Source organism: Bacillus rossius, chromosome 5 (assembly GCF_032445375.1).
Source record: "Bacillus rossius redtenbacheri isolate Brsri chromosome 5, Brsri_v3, whole genome shotgun sequence".
In the NCBI taxonomy this organism is placed as follows: domain Eukaryota; kingdom Metazoa; phylum Arthropoda; class Insecta; order Phasmatodea; family Bacillidae; genus Bacillus; species Bacillus rossius.
Genome location: NC_086333.1, coordinates 23,175,167 through 23,190,097, shown reverse-complemented (window position 1 = coordinate 23,190,097; position 14,931 = coordinate 23,175,167). Strand labels below are relative to the sequence as shown.

Sequence of the window (14,931 nt, the reverse complement as noted above, 5' to 3'; positions counted from 1 at the left end):
TTTATTCTAACCCGCTACAGTGCAGTAATCATTTATTACTGTGACACACGCCATCTTGAAATTTGGACGCCATCTTGAATATCTGTAATTTTAATGCTAGAGATTCGGGAAAAAGTTCAAAATTCATTAAATAATTCACTCATTAAAGTAATGATTGATTAGATCGATTCCCGTCCTTGGTTCGACCCCTGACCGATACCAAACAACTTTAATTTTAAAAAATACCACAAAAGCGACAGGTTTGAGAGAATAAAAACACAGCAAGTTCTTTTAAAAAATACTTTTATTACATACATACTACACTACTACAAGTACATAAAAAACACAAAGTACTAAAGTCTTGTGGATTCCTCGATTCAAACAGTCTTCTTATTGTACGGACTAAGCCTTTTACATGACTTTAAATGTCTATCCGATCCGTTCATCACCGCAGCCAGAGACGGACTGAAGGTCATATCACCAGGGTCCCACTTATATATTCTCATTTGCTGGTACAGCACACGAGTCAAAACAATAACCATGTTCATTATACTTCTCGGAGCATTTTTTATAATGAATATGTAAGCTATCAAGATGTGAAATTAGTTTTTTTGCATTTATTGCACTGAAATTGTATTCTATTAACATTATTAGAACAACTGCTTCTTTCATGTCTGCGAGCATTTGAGGTAATAGTAAATGATGCGTCACAGTATTTGCACCAACGCAATGTACGCTTTTCATTAGTGGAAGAATCCATTGATGACGATGAAACTTCGGATGATGGTGATCACATCTGTTGAAACCTCCTCCAATGTTGACGTCGTCGTTGCCAACGGGATCTGCACCTTCTCCATCGTAGCTGTCGTCAAGGTCCCCGTAGACGATGGTACAACCTCCGAGTTCGACGTTAAAGACAGTAAAGATGCCATCGAGGTCTCAAGACGGTAAAGATGCCATGAGGTCTCAAGAACAGCTAATTGGCACGACTTATGCACCAGAAGAAACAAACTAGGTGATCCTTACACCGCCGACGTCAGTAACAAACTGAGCGTCCTGCTGTCTAGGACTCGCTTATATACATGTACCGTATGGAATAATACGCTAGTCAAATCAAGAACCATTTACAATAATACTAGAGTCAAATCTACAAATTAAAAAAAGAGGTTCATTTGATCGAAAAAAAAATTCGATCTCTCCAATATACGCCAGGCTCCAAGAGCTACAATTCACGTCATCAGATCCATCTACATTTTGCTCCTATGCTTCAATTGACCATTAGCTGCAAGTGCTCCAACAGCTCCATCAGCTCCAACACGTAATGTACGCAATGTACGCACAATACATGCAATTTACATGCAATAAATGTAATGATCACACAGTACACACAGGAAACGAAACGTACACACAGTACACACAGGAAACGGAACGTACACACACAGTACACACAGGAAACGAAACGTACACACAGTACACACAGGAAACGAAACTTACACACAGTACACACAGGAAACGGAACGTATACACACAGTACACACAGGAAACGGAACGTACACACAGTACACACAGGAAAAGGAACGTACACACAGTACACACAGGAAACGGAACGTACACACAGTACACACACAGGAAACGGAACGTATACACACAGTACACACAGGAAACGGAACGTACACACAGTACACACAGGAAACGGAACGTACACACAGTACACACAGGAAACTGAACGTACACACAGGAAACGAAACATACACACAGTACACACAGGAAAAGGAACGTACACACAGTACACACAGGAAACGGAACGTACACACAGTACACACAGGAAACGGAACGTATACACACAGTACACACAGGAAACGGAACGTACACACAGTACACACAGGAAACGGAACGTACACACAGTACACACAGGAAACAGAACGTACACACAGGAAACGAAACGTACACACAGTACACACAGGAAACGGAATGATCACACATACATTAGCGGAAACACACAGGCTTAGTTGGAAATCAGAATACAAGAAATAAAAACATTAAATTTTTACTTTCAATATTTGATTACTTCTCAACATTACACAAAATACAAGTAAAAGAAGCCATTATTGTATGTAGCCAGCTTTCCTCAGTTCTTTGAGTATGAAGGATATTTCTTGGATGCACGAATAGTTTCCTGCACAAAGCGAGCCATGTAGAAGTCTTAGCCGGTCAACCAATATGTTTGGATCTTTCCATGATGTGTAATCAATCTCTTCTACCACCATCTTACTTGCTTGTTTATTATAAATACTGTTAATATCACAATCGCCCCAGTGATCATAATAAGCATTATCATATTTATTTATTATAACACGACGTTTCCATCGTTTCGGTCTCAGGACATCGCCACATTCTTCGATCTTGTCAGCTCTAGGTGCTTCATCACAGTCTATGCCTTTGTAAACAGCCTCAGAGTCACTGTAACAATCACTGTAGAAGACATCCTCTTCACCCAGATTACCGTATGAATTCGCTATCGATGATGTCGCAGTGTCTTCATCGTCTTCACGCTTCCTTTTTAGGAGTCCATCATTTTTACAAAGAATGGAGGATCTACTGAATATAGGCTTGAATGTATTCTCACTTTTCACGGTGTTGTTACTGCCATTAGTTTCAGTCTCCCCGAAGCCATTAGCATCCTTCAATTTATGTTCTTCCTCACGATCGGGTGAGCTAATACAATCACGCTCAGAACAAGGAAAATTATTGTCGTAATGCAGATCACTCTTTTTTAGTCTAGTGGATCCATCGGTGTCCTCTTTGCCGTAAGTAGTCTTGACTTTACATGTTCTACCATGTCTTTTTAAGCTGTCAATTCGTGTTAACAACCTGCTACAACGATTACAGCTTAACATGTTGCGTAGTGGGTTTCTAGCACAATCATTCTTCTCATGACGTCTAGCATTCCTCCTCATGGCAAAATCCTTGCCACAGTATCTACAGCGGCTTCCTTCCGATTCAGCTGCAGATAACAAACCACGATCCATGGTAGCTTCTGTGACTAATGTTAGATACAAACGGTCAGTTTTCTCCAATTGGAACCATTTCTTAAATAGAGTTTTTGAAATATTTCATCAGCGAGAGTTAAGTTATCTAATGCAAAGCAAATTGATGCAAGTAGTTCTGGCTGTCGTCAACAGATGTCGCCACGTGTTGCTTGCAGGTAAATAATATCTATTTCATTAATGTGGGATGCGGAACGCTCACTATCGATCGCAAAGGGAGGTTGGCTTCGATAGTATCCAAGGAGAAAAAAGTTCGTCCTTCCTGCTAGTGCTTCTCAGATTTCTCACGGTCCGCCATCTTGGATTACGATATCACGGAGGCCATCTTGGATGGGTGTGACCTTGACCTTTGACCGAAACCGCAGGAATGATCGCAAGCACATGGATTAACCATCAAAATATTGATAAGAATAATCTGGAGCACACGGAGAAAACCGCCACAAGTTTTCTTTGATATCATAAAAATACAAAAAAAAATTAATAAAAAATTAAAAATAAAAACGAAAAAAAAAATTTCAAACATTCTGGCTTGTACTAGAACTCTATCTTTGCTCAAAAATGAGAAGTTCACAAGCTAGCACTCATTAAATAATATTAAATTAATAATAACAACGTATTTATTTTACTCGCCCTTGAAGTGCAGGAAATTTGCTTACCCAACACCAAAATGTAGTCAAAATATTATTTCAGCACCACGAACTCGGCAGTAATTCTAGGAGGAACACGTTAGCAAAAATCTATTAATATGTTTCACTGTAAGAGCGTAAAAACAGAATTCATATGGCACTACAGATTCAGTTAGTTAGTGATGAGCGAATTTATATTTAAGATGTCCACATATAAGACAAAATGACTAAAGATAATTTTAATAAAATTAAAAACTTAAAAGATATAAACGTATTAAAATTTTTTGTTGTGAGGATATCAGTAACAAATTCAAAATATAATCGAAAGTTTCCCAGTAATTTAAAAAGAGGGAAAATATTTCACCGTTTTTCATTTAGAGATAAACTTTCTGACCTATAAGTATTTCTAGTAATTATAAGCATAGTTAGTCTGAGGCGCTTAATGATGAATATAACAATCACTGTAATTTAACAACCAAGGCGTTTTCCACTGTATTTCAAATGTTACTTTATATTTAACTTCCATTTTCTATTTTATACACATCTCTATGGAGTTTCCTAATATTTGTGCTTCATGATACACTTGTCCCCAAGGTAAACCTATATCTTTGGCGTTACAGAGTCAATAAATGAGTGATGAGGATAACTATGTAAAGGATAGTTTATAACATTTAGTTTACTACATCTGAGGTTAGAAAATGAGCATGATTCCCGTGTATTTTCTTAAGGACACGCCTAACTGGTCACACGCGGTGTGCAGTGCTTCAGAATAAACCACGCTTCTTCAAAACAGCTCAAGTTATCCAAGTGGTACTGTATTTCGGAAAAGTATTTCAATTCATGCTAAGGACAATGAGTAGTTATTTTTCGGTATTGCGTTTTTTAAACTATATTTTAATAAGCGTGAAAATGGCTAGAACGTGTGATTTTAGAATAATAATAATTTAAGACATGAAACATTCATTACAGATACTTGAAAGCACTCTTCATTTCTAAGCCATTTTATTAATGGTTACCGCTCAGATATAGTTTCCGTATGCATGACTAGAAGACTGCGCGCTATTTCTGAGCCTTGTTCTTAAAGGCGATAACGCGCTAGAAACACCAGCGAGCGTCGCATTTATCATTCCGCCTCACTTACATAAATATAACCCTGACTAGACAGGCCCATTAAAATGTACTGATGTGTAGTGCTTCAAATGAATTATTAGTTTTTAATTTCTAACACTATGTTTTAAAACGGAGTAAGATATTTTAATTAAAACTCTACTTTGTTTTAATTATTTGTTCTGGTATTGGTTGTTATAATCAAAGTAATAATCAAAATTGCTAAAGATATTTTTTAAAACATTAGTTATTAATCTATTCATTTTTATATACAAGCCAAAAGTTTTTTTTTTTTAAATTTTCCTTTAATATATAGAGAATAATTTTATTTTATTTGTTTTACAATTACTTTTGTATCTTACTCTTTTTATGGCATAGCTTTTTAATGCTTTACTTAAACAATTCAGTGCCTCCTTTTCACTGATGTATTACTCTTCTGCACCTAATGGTAAAATTTAATGTCCGTCATGAAAACGTAGTATTCTTTTGGCATTTTTATGGATACGACACCATTTTTTGACATTAAAATTACCAGCTACACTGTTTTTAACACTTTTTTATATTGCTTTTATTTATATAAATAATGAAAACGTGATTAAATTAACTAAATTTTTTAACATAAATTTTAGGCAGGAAATTCAAATAACCTACATTATAACAAATTCTTTTTTATTATAACATGAACGTATAAAAATCTCAGTGACTTAAGTTTGAGGTGGTGAAAATATAAACAGTTGTACGTTATTGGTATACTTTAGACCTGCTGAAGAGAAGAATCGTAATATAAGCCATCACTTTGCAAAAAAAAACTGACGCAAAGGGTAACGATTACGTGTCCATTGGAAATATGAAATCATTTGCGATTATTTATATATATATATATGTATGTATATATATATATACATATATATAAATAAACCCAAACACCCTCCCTCTAAGCGTGGTTTATAAAGATTACTTACTACCGGTTCCAAGGTGCAGAATCAGTTTTGTTTTAATCTTCAAGCATGGACGGAGTCTCGCGCCACTTCGTTAGCGCGACAGTGGTGCGGCGGCGGCCGGCTCGCCAACTAATCACGCCACGTGATTGAAGCGAGGCTTATCGGCCCGCCACGCCGCCTGCGCCTCTTGTTCCTAGTGATTGCCCGCTCCGGGTGCGCGCCTAGCCGGGGGAGATATGTGCTTCGCAGCTTTGTTTCAATCAACTGTGCTGTTGAAATAATTTTTTGAAGTTGCGTATTTCAAAATTTCTTTTTTTTGTTTAAAATTAGAATCTTTTTATGAGGTCGTAAATCACTAATATGTAGCTGTAATAGTTCTTATAAAATACCTAAAATTTGTAATTAAGATAATTCAAAATAAAGTATACATTATGTAATTAATTAAATTAAATATAACAAAAGTTTATTTCCAATTATAAAAAATTACGACTTTTATGGAATATGTATGCTTCCGTCAAACAACATTTCATTAGAGTATATGTGTCCGCTTTTGCATCCGTATCTCACTACAAATGCAAAAGTTTGAAGGAAAACATACTTAAAAAAATTAATGCCACGAGTTTTAAGCATTTATAATAAAATGAACTTTACAAAACTGAACTCCCAATGAAATAATATCCATACCATAGACTGTAGCATTTAGAATCTCATGTTAAAAGTCAGTAAGAATAAGTCATTTTTATACCCTGTGTTACGTACACGTTGATCAAAAAACAAAGCGTTAAGGTCTGGATAGAAAGCGGGAAATTACATTTGATGTATTGATAAGCTTTTTGTGTCTCTTTCTCCTTTCCCTTTTGACATCAAAGAGGGTGAGCATGCCACAACTGATCAGTACAAAAATTACTCTACTTTTTTGTTTTGAAAACAGTTCCCAGATAAGCAATGAATATTACATGAAAATAAATGCTTTCTTCTAAATTATTTTGATGGAAATATATATTTTTTAATATCACGCTGCCCTTTTTATTACAATCCTTGAGATCATTTACCAGGTGCTGTACGCATTCTGTAAGCATAACTTCTACCAATGCACTAAGAAAAGTTGTACTAAGTCAGCTCTGTTGGCTCACTGGTTAATGCTCCTGCCTGGTCGATTTAAAGTCCCGGGTTGGATGCTTAGGTGGACCAAAGGATATATTATTGTGACTGGTTGTTGTGTTGTCTTCACATGCATCTGCGGAGGGCATAGAGAACCACAGGAGAGTCACCCTGCTATGGTCAGCTCTGTTGTACCAAGGCTTCACCACTGCGGTGTCAACGGGGGCTCGATTATGAAATGCACGAACCTCGTCTTGTCGTGACTCCCGCTCACGACAACCCGTCTTCCGCCAGTATCCGTATTCTCAAATTACAAAAACACGGGTAGGCAAATAAAGACTCCCGCCTATTTGTCATACCCTCCGAGGCTACTACGCGGTACCACTAGTGTTGAATGCCTAAGTAATTTGCTTTATCTTTCCTGATACTCTCATGAGACGATTCTGTATGGATGGCGGACTCACGCGTTTGGCAGCACGCAACCGCATATGTTCGCGTTTCTGCACATCGAGAAACATAACAGAAATATTGGTTTGGCAAAGGAATATAATTTTTTAGCTTAAATAATTTTGAAGTGAAATAAACAAGACTTAGATGAATACATTTATAAATTAACCCATCAAGGATGAAAAAAAAACATAACATTTATTCCAGAGCTAAACCGAATTTTTTTTAAAATCGATGAGACATAAGTTAGATAATTTATTTCAAGAGACATTTAGAAGAAAAATTAAAAAAAAAAGCTCTGATAAAATTCTTCTAGCGTTAATGGCGTAAAATTTTCCAGTATTTTCAGTATTTGCTTAGAGTTAGAGCAATTTATACACAGATTTAGAGTCACTATACAACGTTTAAATTTACTAACGATAAAATTAAAATTATATAAATTTAATCAATACTTTTCTCACTTTGGCTTTGGATGCATAATAAATTCCTTGTGTAAGTTAACTTATTATTACTGTGTCAAAAGTGTGGTTTTATGTAAAAAGAGGTTAAAACAAACCTGATCCTCTATTAGTGGTACAACATTAATGAATTAAATATTGCAGTGAATAATTCAGCAGCGATGTATTCAAAGTTATAGGAACATAAAAGCTCATATAAAACCTTACCTAATACCATATTTTGAAATTTAATATTTTTACTTTTTTTATTTCACAAATTAGTTGTATTGTGTTTTACTACCTATGAAACAATTAAATAAATTTAAAAAAGAAATTACCGACCATATTCCATAAGCACAGTTTACAGAATATTATTTGTATTCAAACAAATTTTGTGATATATATTGACCAGCAAAGACACTTGAGGTTGCGTTTAACGATGTTTAATTTCTGCCATATCGTCTGTCAACCCCAACGTAATAAAAATGGGCATGAAAAATTGCGTATCAGTAAAGAATAATGAATTCGGTTTCTCACACATACACTATACATCATGTGCCAACAGAAAACAGCCTCCATAGTTGCCGACCAAAGCAGCCACACATATGAGTATAAATAAACACATTGCTATAATTTGACCAAATACTGAAAGGATAAGAACATTTGAGCAGTGGAATATAAAATTATGTAACCTGGGGAATGTAACTATTTTTTTTTTCTGTACCTAATTTTCCTATAATTCAACAAAGGTGTCTTGTTATATAGTATATTAAAATATTCTAAGCAATTTTTTACTTAATAGAAATTGAATTTTCCTGCGATGCTATTGTGAAAATAAGTTACATTAAGTAAAAAAAAATAATCTAATGGAAAAAGGATACAATTTAATGTAGGTTTTTATGATATAACTATAACATTACATGCAATTTATCACTTCATTGAGATAGTTCAAGAAATAAATTAATTGCTCATTTATCTTTACGTGTTTAAAATTCTACCGAAATATTTATTTAAAAATACTAATAATTGTTAAACTTATTAAACTAGTTTGAAATTTATTTTAAAAATTATCTTACCAACTGAGACAAAAGAACAATCACATTTTCACTTAATAGTAATGCCCATCATTCTTAAATTCGTAGTGAAATAAAACGATTTAACAGGGATGCAGTACCTATAAATAATTCTTTTATCCATAAATAATATATGAAATTTTACTAACCCTCATACGTATTTGTTCAAGTATAATTCATTTTTATGGAGGTTGTTGTGCTTATATATATATTACTTAAAGTAACAAATAAAGGCTACGTAGTACGAAATAACTTAACCAATAGACCTAGTTACGTATTAAAAGTTATTACATCAATTATATACAGAAAAATATTACTAAATCATTTTTGCTTACAGTACATTTTGTATAGTGTAATATTCATGGATATAAAAACTTTTGATCTGGTAATGGGATTTTAACTCAATATAAGTTATGCAGCTATGATTCGGAGGCACATGCTTCGCCAATGCGCTATCAAAGCAAAACATATTAATTAAGAAATTGTTTGTAATCCAATTAGTAATGCCAAATTTCTAACGTCCTCTTAATGTTGCGAATACTCTTTTCTATGACTTTTTAAGTTCACAATTTGTATTCGATAGAATATTTCCTAATACAATTTTTTATTAGGCCACCAATACGATTGGTGCGTCGCCCAATGTGTACGAATGGAGACAAATAAATAAATATTTATGTTTATGCTGCTACACATGGTTCCGCCATGTTGATTACTTCGGTTCGGCGGTAGCGGTGACGGGTTCTCCCGTCTGTGGGCCTCTTTGTGGTGTTCTCAAATACTGACAAGCCACAGGCGGGTGGTCGACCGCAGCTCGTCGCTCACGACAGTTCGTCAATTCCCCAAGCTCCTGTGCACGAGGCTACAATCACTGGTCACACGAATGAACCAGTCAAACCGAAGGAAATAGCCTCGCAACTGGGGAGCTTGTAAAATGACACTCTGGTTGTAGAGAGCGCCCGTGGCTTGTGGTTAGTGTTAGATAATACCACGACACGGCCCGCAGGCAGGACACTCAATACTCACTCCTACCGCCTACTCGCCTTGCGCCTTTTAGAATTGAGTTTCTGGCTTCACCGTGATAAGACAGACTTCAAATAATCTGACTTTGTAATTTTTAAAGCATATAAAGTGTTTTTTAAACCTTTGTTTAGTTAATATTTGTTACTTTAGTTCTAACTTTTTAACTACATATACCATAGTACAAGAGATAATGAGGAAAAATTATTAATATTTGATACTTATGGCACCCGCTGATCCATCAAAATTACATCCGGTGCAAGTTTATATACCTCAATATGTACGCTATATTCCAGATGCACTTCATACTCTTGGCTAATCATTTGGATCGCATTGAGGGTGCGTGTTCCGTGCATAATCAACCTCACATGCCTATTGGGCGCTTGTGTGGATAGCCTGTTGAGAGCTTAGCTTATATTGCGTATTGGTGTTCGACGGAGAGAAAGCTCCTAATTAGCGTGTGGTAATTGTCGTGTTGGCGAGCACTGAATGCTTGTAATCGCCCTGTATGCGAGTGACTAGTTAAACTAGATTGTGGCATGTAGTGTAACGCTTTGCTAGCCCATTATAAAAAACTCACGTTGATACTTGATTCAGCTTATCACTGTAAGTGAGGCCTATCGCTCAACAAAGCCTTATGTATAGTTATTAATACCACTGAACGCTAAGAAAAATTAAGTGGCAAGAAACAACAGCTAGGCTGCGTTCACAATTATAAAACATACGCGAGTGCACAGCAGGCCATTCTAGCTAATGAAATTTCGCAATGTATCCGACATCTATTGGCATTGTTAGTAAGTAACTATATGACCTACGAAATTATCACCACGTGACATCTGACCAGCGTTTGGTGAATACAGTTTTTCAACACATAAATAATTGTTATATAAAATATTACCTCACTATTCAAACTGCGAAATATTTTTCATTTACATTTTTTGCTAGTGACTTATAGGTAACAGCATTTATTAATTTTTAAAACTGGAATTACACATGCATGTTATAATATTTCGACAATTTGATGCTAAAATATGATTAACAAATAAAAACAGTTCTCCAGTCCCGCCAAAATTATTTCTTTCTCTACTCATTGGTTGTTGAGCCATGTGTCCGTAGCAGAAATAAAACATATTAATATGCCTTCTATGTGCACAACCTGTCTCCCATACACAGGACCGTCCTATACGCTGTTGTGACATACTATTACTGTTATTTTGTAATACTGCCAGCCACCCGTGAACACTGTTTTTTTTTTTTTTTTTCAGAACTGAAAAACGAACACTGTGGAAGAAAAAAAAATTTCATTCGGGGAAGTCCAAACATTATTAATAATTTTTAAAAGATAAATTTGCAAAATTTACACCCTCAGCACCAATATAGGTAAGAATAGTGGCGTAAAATACCTTTTAAAAACGAATAATTTTGAATGTTATCTAAACTGCAAAAAAACTGCGAATGTTTGCATTTAAATTTGTATAAAACATTGTTCTTTTTCAAGCTGTAAGCGAATAGCATATGGTGTTATTAGGAGTGATAGGCTGACATTTTTTTTTTCATTTAATTCGAAATCTAGGCCATTTTATGAGTAAAATTATAATTGTTAAGAGGACTAGCATAATAAAAAAAATAGGACATTTGTGTTAAGTCTACTTCATTTCAATAAATATATAATCCAATTAAAAATGTTTGAACTATTTCGCCAATATTATGTTTATAAGAATAAATATTTGTGTCTTATAAATACTGTAAAATCACTATAAAATATTTTTTATACATTGCAGTAATTTTCTTGGAATATATTTTCAATAATATTGTATAAAGTAAAAGAAGTAGCTCCTTTCTACCTTGCATTCATTTTTCATATTATTTCAAATATCCTTACGAATTTCTTGGTGTGTACCATATTAGCTTTCGATATACGGCATTTGGTGGAAATAATTTCATGAATGTGACGGAAATGTGTAACAAGAAGTGTAGAGTAACACGCGCTATTAAATTTATTATAATATAATTTTTTGGTGGGGCCTACACAGATGTTCACCGTACTTTCCGCTAACAATAGTATTAAACATTGAGACGCATTGCTATGTGTCTTTTCTAATACGTTATAAATACTTAGTGAATAATAATTTATAATTGATAATATAATTTAAGAAATTTTTATGCGTTGCACTAAAATATTCCCAGGGTCTGGGTACCCATTGGTCGTTGAAACGCTTCCATCTAACTCAACAATTAGAATCGAACCATCCCTGCTAAAAGAAAACCTATTCCTCATACGCCTGCTGGTGCCATGACCCTCCACAAGTCACAGAGTGGAACAATTAATTATATTGTTTACTCTTATGAAAAAATACATCCCCAAAGACTTGTTTACGTCTCTCTATCACGAGTTACGAGCCTTGAAGATCTTTTTCAAAGTTAAATTTTACACATCACTAGCGAGTACTGAATGACTTGCTCCATTTTTTACTATAATTTTTACTGGCAATCTACTGACCACCACTCAATACGAAATGCTACAATCAAAATACGGTATGTTTGGTAATTATTGGTAAATAATTAAATGGGCGACAGGAAATGCTGAAAAAGTTATTTATTCTCGGGATGAAATATCTGGAAATGAAACACGCAAAGTGGCGCCAATTAGTATTTCGTGCACACAGGCGCCACTCCATTGGAGAGAGGACGCGAGGTCGCAGCGCCGGGTCCTCGCAGTACTCCAATGAACACAGCTGGAGAGAGGGGAGACATGTTTAGAGACAGCCATACACACAACTAGCTGCCTGTGTACAAAGCAATACATGGTAGGTTTTGGTACGTTTACACGTTTGTCTTTGAACTATGAGCGGGTTGTTGACGGTGTAATGAGTACGGTGCTGCGTCTACAAACTTTACGAAGAAAATTCGAACTTGGTGAACGCGCAGGTGACAAGTATTGCAGTAGATGGATGGCGCATTTCCGAAGATCTATGCCAACAGGTGTGTACCGAAAAGGAAGAACTTCTCAAAGCGGGCCATAAATGTAGGATTCTGACTTGAGTCCGGCTCCGTAAAAGGAAACTCGCAGTGTGTGCTGTGACGAGCCAGGCTCGGTCCTGGCTCAGCATTGGCTCGCTTGTGGTTGGGGTAGTGCGAGTAGGGCTCGAGTCGCAACACGCCAGGCTCAGCATTCTGCCTGACTCAGTAAGCAAGGTGCCATCTCAAATGCATTATTGTAGGCGTTCATGAGCCCTGACTTTTTGATTAAATTTATATACCTGTTTCGTCATCGTCGTCTACATCTTGTCCTTCCTTCCCACGACACAGCACAGTTTATATTAGTACATGAACAGAAAATTTAAGGTTAAAAGGATTGTGCTACCAAGCAAAATAATTAATTTTTGAATAAGAATATTTAAAAAAGAATCTTTTTATTATTATTATTTAATCGTAGTAAATATTACTGTACAAATTTGGTTATTGTAATGGTAATTTTCGTCGTTGAACTAGATCAGGGTAAACATATAGCAATATAGTCAATCAAATGAATAAATTCATGTAGTTTAACGCAGCATACTAACGTTAAAAGATCTATGAAAACTGAAAAAAATATAACCTAATAATTAAGGTAAATATGAAAAACGAAAATATAGGGCTGGGAAAAGGGCAGAAATACTGACCAAATAATTAATAACAGCCATTAACGTGTAAATTCATACGAATTAAAACATGCCAACCACGCATTTAAATTATGCGTTGAACAAATACTTGTGTTACGTGCTAGTTTGCTACAAAATAATTTTCTCAACTTAAAATACTCCGCTTTGAGAGATGAGTAGTTTGCTTTGCAGGTTTCGGAAATAATTTTCCCAATGCTTGAGCTGATATTATGGTCGTTAGTAGTATAGAATAGTTGGTCCGATCCCTGGGTGCTGGGTGTGTGACTGTGACGATGTCCGCCATCTTGGATTGTGACGTCACGGTGGGCATCTTGAACTTAAAATTTCTCAAAACTGACTCAAAATTCCTAAAAAAAAATCCCTATTTCCAGGGGGAAATTCCCGTTTTTAAGGAAAATTCCCCGTTGTATTCTTCAAAAATGCAAAAATTCGAAATAAAAAAAAATTTTCCCCATAGAAACAAAAAAAAATTTCCATTAAGGCTTAAATTACCTATGAGCAAGTCTTCAATAAGCCTTGATGGATAGTTTTTACGGTGACGACCGTAAACTTGAAATTTTTAATTTTCAACCAAATAATTCCGAAAAAATTAATAATATATAAAAAATTAGTCAACTTCAAATGTTTAATTACTTAATAGATTTAGTTTCTCTGGTCCATTCCCGGCGAGGGTAAACATGTAAATTACTAATAACATTTTTAAAAAGTCTTAGTTGCAATTAAATTAAAAATTTAAAAAATATCGTAGTGGTCGCTATATTAGCACTTCTGAAGCTATTTGGACAATTTTACAATAATGTATTCATAAAACTTTCCAGCAGCGGTTCATTTTCAATATGGACAAAAAATTTATTTTTATGATAAAAACCTTCAAGATCGCATTAATAATCATTGTGCATTGACTCTCACTGAATTTTTCTAGCTATGCAGAAACGACAATTTTGCAAAAACTCTGTTATACCATAAAGTGCCCCAATATTACACCTGGAAAAGAAACACATTTTCTAGAAGAAAACGTGGCCAAATTGTTGATGGTTACCCTAGTTAAAAAAAAAAAAAATTGGTTGTCTGTAAAGTCTGTTTACGGACGATAGTTTGTGACGTCATTACAAAACATTGATGAATTGATTGCATACTTTTATGAATAAAATTGAATCATTTTTATTCAATTATCACTATTTTATATGGATACAAAGAAGGAGTGAAATGAAATCTACAATTTAATTGATTAATTTACTTTTATTTGCATTCATTAATTAAAATTTGTTTATTACTTTAACAAAGAGATTATTTTAACTATAATTTTAATATACATGTTTGCTATTTAACTTCAAGATCGTCGAGAATGTTTTACGCTTTTTCGCAATTACACATTTAACGACGAAGTTTGTTCGTTATGAAATTAAACGTAGAATTGAATAAAAATGCCCTTGCAGTTAATAAATAAAGTATTAGTAAGTTTTAGAAAGAATGTCGGCTTTAATCTACAACCCA

The 14,931-nt window shown here is 34.7% G+C and overlaps 2 protein-coding genes across 8 annotated transcripts in view; one reads left to right on the top strand and one right to left on the bottom strand.

Annotated features, from left to right (window-relative positions):
* LOC134531644 (uncharacterized) overlaps nt 1-5,873 on the bottom strand; it is a 784,236-nt gene extending 778,363 nt beyond the window's left edge. For all 7 annotated transcript variants that reach the window (XR_010075054.1, XR_010075053.1, XR_010075052.1 and 4 more), the window contains exon 1: nt 5,722-5,873. The gene's annotated coding sequence lies outside the window, so the exon portion shown is untranslated. The remainder of the gene's footprint in view (nt 1-5,721) is intronic.
* The window catches only part of LOC134531646 (RNA polymerase-associated protein LEO1-like), a 241,029-nt gene that overhangs the window by 74,321 nt on the left and 151,777 nt on the right, over nt 1-14,931 (top strand). The window lies entirely within an intron of this gene.